The sequence below is a fragment of the Ctenopharyngodon idella genome, chromosome 3, assembly GCF_019924925.1.
Source record: "Ctenopharyngodon idella isolate HZGC_01 chromosome 3, HZGC01, whole genome shotgun sequence".
NCBI classification, from domain to species: domain Eukaryota; kingdom Metazoa; phylum Chordata; class Actinopteri; order Cypriniformes; family Xenocyprididae; genus Ctenopharyngodon; species Ctenopharyngodon idella.
The window spans coordinates 5,761,195-5,770,424 of record NC_067222.1 but is presented as its reverse complement, the minus strand read 5'-3'; the positions used below and the strand labels follow the sequence as shown (position 1 = coordinate 5,770,424).

Below are 9,230 nucleotides of genomic sequence, written 5' to 3'. Positions count from 1 at the left end.
TAATTAACTGAGCAACTACAATAACAATAGGGTCCTCACACCATTGGTGCTAGGGCTCTAAAAATATCTTATGCCATTTTACTTATCTGATAAAGGCATCTGGATTTTAGAATTTTTAGATACTTAGACTGTAAACGACAAAAATACGAAGTAAGAAAAGCAAGAAAAGACATTTTTTGCAGTATTTAAGTTACTGTACACATTGTAAAAAATGCAGGCAAGACAACAGGTGATGTTTCAAGACATGTTAGTTTATTATTAATCCAATGGAACTCATTTAAACATTGTGTTTTGAAAATGTTTGTATAGAGGCTTTCTGGTGTGAGTTTCTGCATGGTGAATTTCAGGCAGTCTCAAGCACTCTCAGAAAGAAGTCATATACACCTAGGATGGCTTGAGGGTGAGTAAAGCTTAGGCTAACTTTCATTTCAAAGTGAACTAATCCTTTAATACCAAAAACAACGGTATTTGTTTGTCGAGTTACCTGGTCATGAAAGCATTGAGGACAGTGATGTGTTCTCGAGGGAAATAACTCTGTTTTACTGTGTGTTCCAAACACTGTAGGTGACCTGGGACCACCTTCACCAGCTTTAACTTGTCCTCACTCTACAGAGAAAGAGAGAGAAATACCTCACCTTAAAAAAAAAGTGCTTTCCACCATCAGCTTGAACGGTTTTTAGTCATGGTGAGCAATGAAACCAGGTGCATTTCTAACAGGATGGGTTTTCAAACTGGGGTCTGGGGTTGAAAATTTAGATATTTATATTGAGAAAGTGTGTTGTTTGCAATGGGATCATCATATTTGAGGGTCCTTGGCATCAAAAAGTTTGAAACCCCTGAATTAGAACAATTCGGTACAATTGTAGAAAGCCCAAACTAGAATAGAAATATATGGACTAGTATAGAAATGCACAATTCAGTAACTGTTAAAATGACAAAGTCAACATAAAATACTATTCATAATCTATTTTAGTTAGATGATATGACATATTTCCAAGGAAAGGGTATTCTTCAAGAAAAAAAACTATATATGTAAAATCTGTGCGCAAACTAGTCTGAATGCGCTGAATGATTTTACCTTCAACAGTCCAAGCATCACCAGTAACGATGATACAAAGCTCAAACCCTGGAAAGTCGGTGTAAAGAAGGCTTTACTCAGCACTGCATCTGAAACACACAGACACACAGGAATCAGTCAAACGTCACTCTCAGATCATTCAACAACCATGTGATGGATGTTCACGTCATCTCACCGATACTCTCCAGCACGGCTGATTTCAGCTCTGCGTCGTCTTCCTTATACACAGAGATTTTCAGAAATGCTTCAGCTGTCTTAGTCACATCAAACACGTCCACCTACAAAAGACATGCAAACACTCAGCTCTAGGCCTGTTGTGATTATTACAGCCTTCTCTATTTTGCGCCATAAATTCAGATTTTTCAGAATTGCATTTTTCAATTCCACTGCTTTGGGTGTCACGTTTTTAAACACTAAAACATGTTTTGCATGAACAGCCTCTATGATAATACTAGAAATGACCTGAAACACAAGTTATATCTCAGAAGTGCATTATGTAAGCATGTGTTCAATGTAATATGTGACCTGCTGCTGGATGAGGGAGCTTCTCCTTTCACCGAGTCGCAGTAGTTTGTCTGGAGACGGAAAACTCAGGAAAGACGAGACGTCTGGAGTACGAGGTGCTGAAGGCGGTGTTGAGAACTACACAAACATCCATAGATACATGATTATTTTGTTTTCGTCTTATGTTGAATTCTACTTCAAACTGGAAGCCTTGAAGCTTCTATCAAACCTGATTTAATTCACTCTTTTCTTCCTCTCCTTCTCCCTCCTCTTCCACATCTTCATCGTCATCATCATCATCTTCATCGTCCTCATCTTCATCTTCCTCAGGTTCTCCCTCGTCATCACTGTGTGTGTGTGGAAGTGGGGTGGAAGAAAGAAATTACGGAGGGACTTTACAATTCATTGACTTGTTTCAAATGCATATGAACACAGAAGACCAAACGAATGCTCTTGTAAATCAAGTAAAGGTATTTTTTAACATTAAGATAAATGGAATTTGTAAGACAAATGTGTTTTGTAAGACTGACTTTGTTTAGTGTGTGTTTGATACCTCAGAGAGCCCAGTTTGTCTCCCATGTTCATGCTCTCCATTACCTCTCTAAGATTGTCACATCCTTCCTCACCCAGACTGTTCCCTAAAGACAAACACATTTATTATGTGGATGTGTGTATGAGTATTACTGCAGTGTGTAATTTTTAATGACACAAATGTTTTTCACTCATGTAGTCATCTAACCAGTGTTATCACTGAGATACTATTATAGTTTTTGTAATATTTCCAATGTTTTTTTTAAGTTTGAGAAAGCCAACTTACTGAAATGCTGTTTAAACTTATAGTTATTATTCTTCTGACAGTAACTCCTCCTAGAGCTTTGAAGCTAGAACCACCAAACTCAGACTAGACCTTCTGACTGTTCTGACTTGGTTTGCTATATCGTTTCTAACTGATCCGATTTACGGTTTTCCTAAAAATGACAATTAAATCTCCGAAAAATCCCATAGACTTATATGGAAAATTATTATATTATTTTTTAATAATTTTTTTTTTGTAATTTTGTTGTTTTTGTCATTTTTCATCTTGTCACTTATTTAATATTTTTTATATATTTTTATATGTATATGGTTTTTAGTCATTTTTATTTCACTTTTAGTATGTTATTTTAGAACATCAACTTGAACTAATTGTAAATGCCAAATGTTTCTTTTGCAACTAGCTGAAATAAAATAATTTCTTCTTTTAATTTTTCAGTTAATGTTTATTTCAAGTAACAAAAATAGTTTTAGTTAAATAATAACTGCATCTAACAGTTGCTTTATCACTGCAAAACACTGTTAGTGTGTTTCAACACATTTTAGGAGAGAATTATGTATTAGGTGATGCACATTTTAACAATTTATTTAAATCCGCAGGGACATAAATATTAAAGATGCAGTCAAATACATGTACAAAATTTATACATTTATTCATAATTAAATCTTAAATGTCAAAAAGTGGTTTATAACCTGTTCACCATTGGTTTTAGAGCCAGTCCTTCTTTCAGAGTCTCTGCTATGGCACTGGCTCCTTCAGACCGAACAAGACAGTCACCAAAATTGATCACTTGCACATTGCGCAGGTGTTTCAGTGCCTAACAACACACACAGAGAAACACCTTTGAGAATCATTGCTTTTTCATGCACTGGTCAATTTTGAGGGTTATTTTATTTGTTACAATATATATCTTTAAAGAGTTTTTTCTCCACTTCAGCAGCACTAACATACACTAAACTTGACAGTTTTATTCCTATCTATATTCTGAAGGTTTTTACTGAGGGGTTTGTTCATTTACATTCAGCCTGATTTACAGAACAGTTTATTCCTAAAAACATGGTATAAATGTATTTTTTTCTGTCTGTCTACAATATTTTCTGATTTATGTATTAATAAAAAGGGATATCCAAAATCCCCTCAGTAAAAACATTTACCTCTGATATGGCAACACCTGGCTTTTTTGAACCTGGCTTTATCCAGTGTTCAGATTTATCTTCTGGAAATTAGTGAATTCTTAATTAGGCAATGCCTCATTTGCTTATTTAAACAACATTTAAAAAAAACTTAAATAGAAAACAATTTTCTTAATATACTGTGCATAATCAACTGAGGAACTATGAAGTTTTTAACCTGTGGTGTCAATTCATCCACACCAATATTTAGCTGTTGATGTCATCCAACTATTCCACAATTTTGATTTTTCATCTAAAGCACAATATGGGTCATTCTGTGTCAAATCAACCAAATTTCGGAAATTTCCCTGGCTCAAATTTTTGATTTTGTTCATATTTTTTTTCTGTAGAAAGACAAACATAAATAGTGATGAAAGCCAAAATATTAAATGTCACAGATGTAAATTCACTGAGTAATCCACTGTTTTATAGAGGGGGGTCAAAATTACAATTTTCACCTGAGATTTTGATCCAAATTAGAGGGGTGTAAAAATGACTTTAGAAAGATGGCAGCATCATTATTTTATTTTTACACAGAGATTGGTAGGTCTATTAGTAAAATCTGTTGACTTTAGCAATCTTTGTTTCATTATATGCCATCAGTGACGGTTCAAAAATGGCGAAAAGCACTTCTTGCGTTTTTTTGCCTCAAGTTTGCATGCCTGTAACTCAAGAAGTATTAAAGCTATCTTAATATTCTTGTAGATTCTGGTTCTTAACAAACTTTCCTTTTGGTATCTTCATTTTAAAGGTCCTCGATGGTTCATTCCCAAAGATATGGAGATCTTTATGAGTAAATTAGTAAATTGTACATATTTCAGTGGTCAAAAACCAAATGTGGGTCACTTTGCAAACAGCTGATATTTTTTTTCTTTTAAAGAGGAATATCTGAATAGCAAACAATGTTGAAACTAGAAATGTATGTTGTGTTTTTCTATCCACTCATTTGCATAGAACATACCTGTGTGAGTGCCATAAATATTAATTTTCAAAAGTTGTCATGCCTGTAACTCTAAAAGTGTTCAAGATATCTTAATATCCTTCAAGATTCTCATTATTAATAAACTTTCCTTTTGAAATCTTAATTTTCAAGGCCCTATGTATCTCAGATTTAATTTTAGTCCAGTGTTTTCCAGTGTACCTCTGCCATAGCGATCGCTCCTTTCTTGGTGAAAGTGTTGTCGTTGAGGTTGAGCACTCGCAGCTGTGGGTTGTGCTGCATAGCTGTGGCTAAAGCCGTGACTCCTGGGTAATTGATGCCATTCTGGGGCATGTGCACTTCCTCCAGACTGCCAATCAACTGAGAAGATAAAGCATTCACAAATGAGACAATCAGATGAGAGAACATGTTCGCAATGGACAAAAATGACACCGGCTGACTTACAGGAAGATTTTAAAACAAACTCCAAATAAATGAAAATCAAGAAAATGATTCAAAATCGTGTCATTCAGCACCTGAAAGGCCTGTGCCAGTGCTGTGGCTCCATCATTCTCCAGTCTGTTCCTGCCAGCGATGAATACCTTCAGCTGCAAGGGGGCTCCCAGCGCACTCGACTCCTTATGACACACCGTCAGAGCCGCCGCCAGGATCTACAGAAGAGGGTAACACCGCATTACCAGAGGAAACAAATGTCAATATAATAGAGCACAACAGTTCTGTCCACTTTTTTTTTAGCATCTTTGGTTACAGAACTATTTTCCCATTCATTTGTCATGATTCTCTGATTGGTGGATATTTCTCTGCAGAATCATGGGTAATGTAGTTTTTCAGCAGGAATTCTGCTGTTAAACGACTATCTTAAGATAAAAGTACTATTGATTAACAACCTCATAGCTCACAGTAGGTCTGTCTTAACCAGTTTAAGTTATTGTATAAAATCAATTCCCCTATGGAAAAAATGAATGGAGTTTTTCCTTCTGTAACCCGACTGTTGTGTTCCACGATGATGGCATCATCATAAACCTCGCCCACCTTTCCTCCTCCGATGCCCATTCCACAATTGTTCAGGCGCAGTTCCTGCAGCGAGTGACAGGCGGCGCTCTTGAGCAGCTTCTCAATGCCTTTCACGCCATCGGGTCCAAAGGCGTTATCACTCAGATCCAGAACCTTCAGACGAGCTCCAGCCATGATTAATGCGTCACCTAGAGAAACCTGGAAAAGCACATCTTACTGTTAAACTCTTGGATCTAGTCACAAGTCACAACTACTTACTAGGAGCACATTGGGCATAATAAAGAGTTTGCAAAGGGTTTCACCTATCAAGGATGAATCGTGGTATCATAAAGAATTGTTAAATCATCAAATCTTACCAGAGCGGGAGGAATTTCAGCTCGCAGGCGGCCGGTAAACATGTCGCTCCAGTGGCAGCACTAACATGAGAGGGACCAATGGAGATACAGGACATATTGTCATTTTGTTTCCTAATAATAGCGTTAAGAAAATAAACATTACAAAATTTGCCTAAAATTAAAATTATCATCTAAATGTGGTTTCTTGCTCTTGGCAGCTAATAATTCAATGCACAAAACACACTCTACTGATTCCCATCATTTAAAACAATACAAATATTTCAAAATTTTTCCCTTATCTCATATTTTTTCCATCACTGTGTCATATTTGGGGCTCTGTAACATTGTGATTGTCACAAATCTTATTTATTATTGCTACAAGTGAACCTGTTATTTTAGTTATGTAATATTATAAAACTATTGTTTTATTAATATTTTGAATGAGCTTTTATTTTTTATGTTTTTAGTTTTCATGTCAATTTTAGTTTAATGTTTTAGTAATTTTATGTGCTTTGTCATTTTATTAGTTTGTTGTTAATATTTCTATTTTGGTTTATTATCATTTCAGTTTTTGTTTGGTTTTAGTTTGTTTATCAAACTAAATTTGTTTATTTCAAGTTAATAAATTTGTGCTTCAACTTAAACTTATTTCTATGGAAGCCTATTTCCCCCACATTAGAGAAAAAAATAACATACATAAAAAGTCAAAATTCTGATATACCAAGTCATAATTATGAGAGGAAAAGTCGAGGTTATGACTTCAAAAGTCTGAATTATGACTACAGAAGTCGAAATTATGACATACTAATTTAATTATGAGATGAAAAGTCGAAATTATGACGTCATTATGAGATGAAAAATCGAAATTATGATTTCAAAAGTCATAATTATGTCATAATTATGATGAAAAGTCAAAATTATGATATACTAAGTCATAATAATGAAATGAAAAGTCGAAATTATGACACTAAGACAATGAGATGAAAAGCCGAAATTATGGCATACTAAGACATACTTATAAGTCATAATTTCGACATTTTATTTCAATCGCTTTTAAAGTCAAAATTTTGACTTTTAACATCATAATTCCACTTTTTATCTCATAATGACTTTTACAGTCATAATTTTGTCTTTCTATCTCATAATTATGACTTTTAAAATCATAATTTTTAAGTCATTTCTTCAACTCCTATGTGGCGGAAATGGGTTCAAAATTATGACTTAAAAAGTTGAAATTATGACATAAGTATAATTATGAGATAAAGTCAAAGTTATGACATACTTTTTAAGACCTAATTTCATCTTTTTAAGTCATAATTTTGACTTTTATGCATGATATCTGCATTATTTTGGTGTAAATGGCCTTCCATATATTTCAGTTTATTGCCAAGGCATTCGCTAAACATTCGTTTAGCTTATAGACCCTCAACCCACTTTCAGGTCTTGATCCACTAGTGAAGAATGACTGTTTTAGGATGGAGTTTAGTAAAAATGAGGACTGTGAGAGTGGTTTCAGCACCTGTAGATCGCTCTTCTTCTCCAAGGCTTTGGCGATGGTCTGCGCCGCCTCCACGCCGATGGTGTTTCCCTCCAGTCTGAGCGCACGCAGACCGCCGAACTCCTCGATCTCCTTCACCATCTCCTCCACTGCACACAAAACACAAATTTATTCTTTCATAAAGACACCAGAAACAGATGTGAGATATTCGATAATTATGAGCTGATGTGCGTTTGAGCTCACCAGACTGAGCGTTGTCCAGTTTAAGGCCCTGTCCTTTATAGCTGAGCTCTCCCTCATTGACTTGAGTTTTCGCCAATGAGTCGGCGAGATTTGCCACATCATCTGATGCCATCCTGACACCAACTGAAGACCACAGAGAAACACATAAGAGTTTAAAGAAAGAAGAAACGGTTCAGTTTGGGATTTTGTGCTATTGACTTTTCATAACATGTTGATTCAGACTAGTGGAATTAAAACATTCAAAAATACACTTCTAAGTGTTTATCATTTTGTGTCTATTAGATTTCAATTGCAATACACATTTTTAAAATTGTTTTCTCAAAATGAGTCAGAAATCTTACATACACCAAACTTCACAATTTTATTCCTATTTATATTCTTATTGTTTTACCAAGGGGTTTGTTCATATATCATTTGTCTACTTTTATATGACATTTAATTTCTAAAATCATCTGATTTCTGAAGTGATGAAAAGAGAAACCCCCTCTGTAAAACCCTTCTAGTATGTCAACAAAGTTAAACAAGATTTATCCAATGTTCAGATTTCTGTTCTGGAAATGTATGCAAATTGGTGCATATTTAACTAGATAATGTGCTTCATTTGACACTTCAACATAACATTTCAGAAAACTTGTCATGCAAAAATGATTGCAACTCTAAATGTCTGGTGAAAATCTATTATAACATTCACCCTATTCATCTGTAGTGTCTTGCCTTAATTATTTGTATTATTAATATTAAATTGCATAGATTAATCCATTCCATATAAAGCTATTTTACATGTTGAAATGTTAATGTGTAACCGCTGTTGTTCACCCTTAAATTAATGTGTGTATGTTATCTTATGTATCTGTCTATATGAACATGCGTATTCAGATACACACTGATACATGATCAACACACAAAACACGTTTTAAGTGACTCAGCCTATTTACAACTACACACTCATTCCCGGAACAAACTTAGAGTATAAATATTATGTTTGTACTTACAAGTGGTGTTTAAAATGATTTTTGGCTTTAGATGTGGGCTATTTCTTTTACTACCAATTTCTTCCTCCCGCTCGCGCTGATGACGTAAAAGGTGTAGGCGCGCAGTGGTTCATGGGATTTGTAGTTCTATGCTCTTATTCTAGAGACTCTTATTTAGCGTGGCTTTTTGTCATTTGTTTGAGCTTTACTGCCTGTGTTGAATGAAATTACCACACACCAATGACGTTATAACTTGTTTAGGATTAAACATTTTAATTCGTCGTATATATTGGTTTTGTTGGCAGGTTTTAGAAAGAAACTTGTTAGACTGCAGTTTAACATCAGTATGAATGTTTTCCCCCCACAGTGACTAGATATAATGTGTTCAGTGTAGAGATATTGAATGCTGGGAGGGATTTCAAGGTCGCTCTTATCGGACTCCTTAAAAACGTTTCTCAAAACACATGGTCACTTCACGTGCCAACAAACTGACTACACTGAGGTTTATCCATATGTTACTAAAGAACAGGTCGGAGACGTTAGCAGATTTGCTTTCTATAAAATTATTTAGGCGTTGTCGTTTAAAGTTTATTAGTGTCCAGAGAGAGACCTCCGACCGTTAGGTCGGAACGTAACTGTCACATGATAAGTGTTACTTTTA

The 9,230-nt window shown here is 35.0% G+C and overlaps 1 pseudogene; it reads right to left on the bottom strand.

Annotated features, from left to right (window-relative positions):
* Nucleotides 1–230: 230 nt before the first annotated feature.
* Nucleotides 231–8,724, bottom strand: LOC127508662 (ran GTPase-activating protein 1-like; annotated as a pseudogene).
* Between the last annotated feature and the right edge of the window lie 506 nt (nt 8,725–9,230).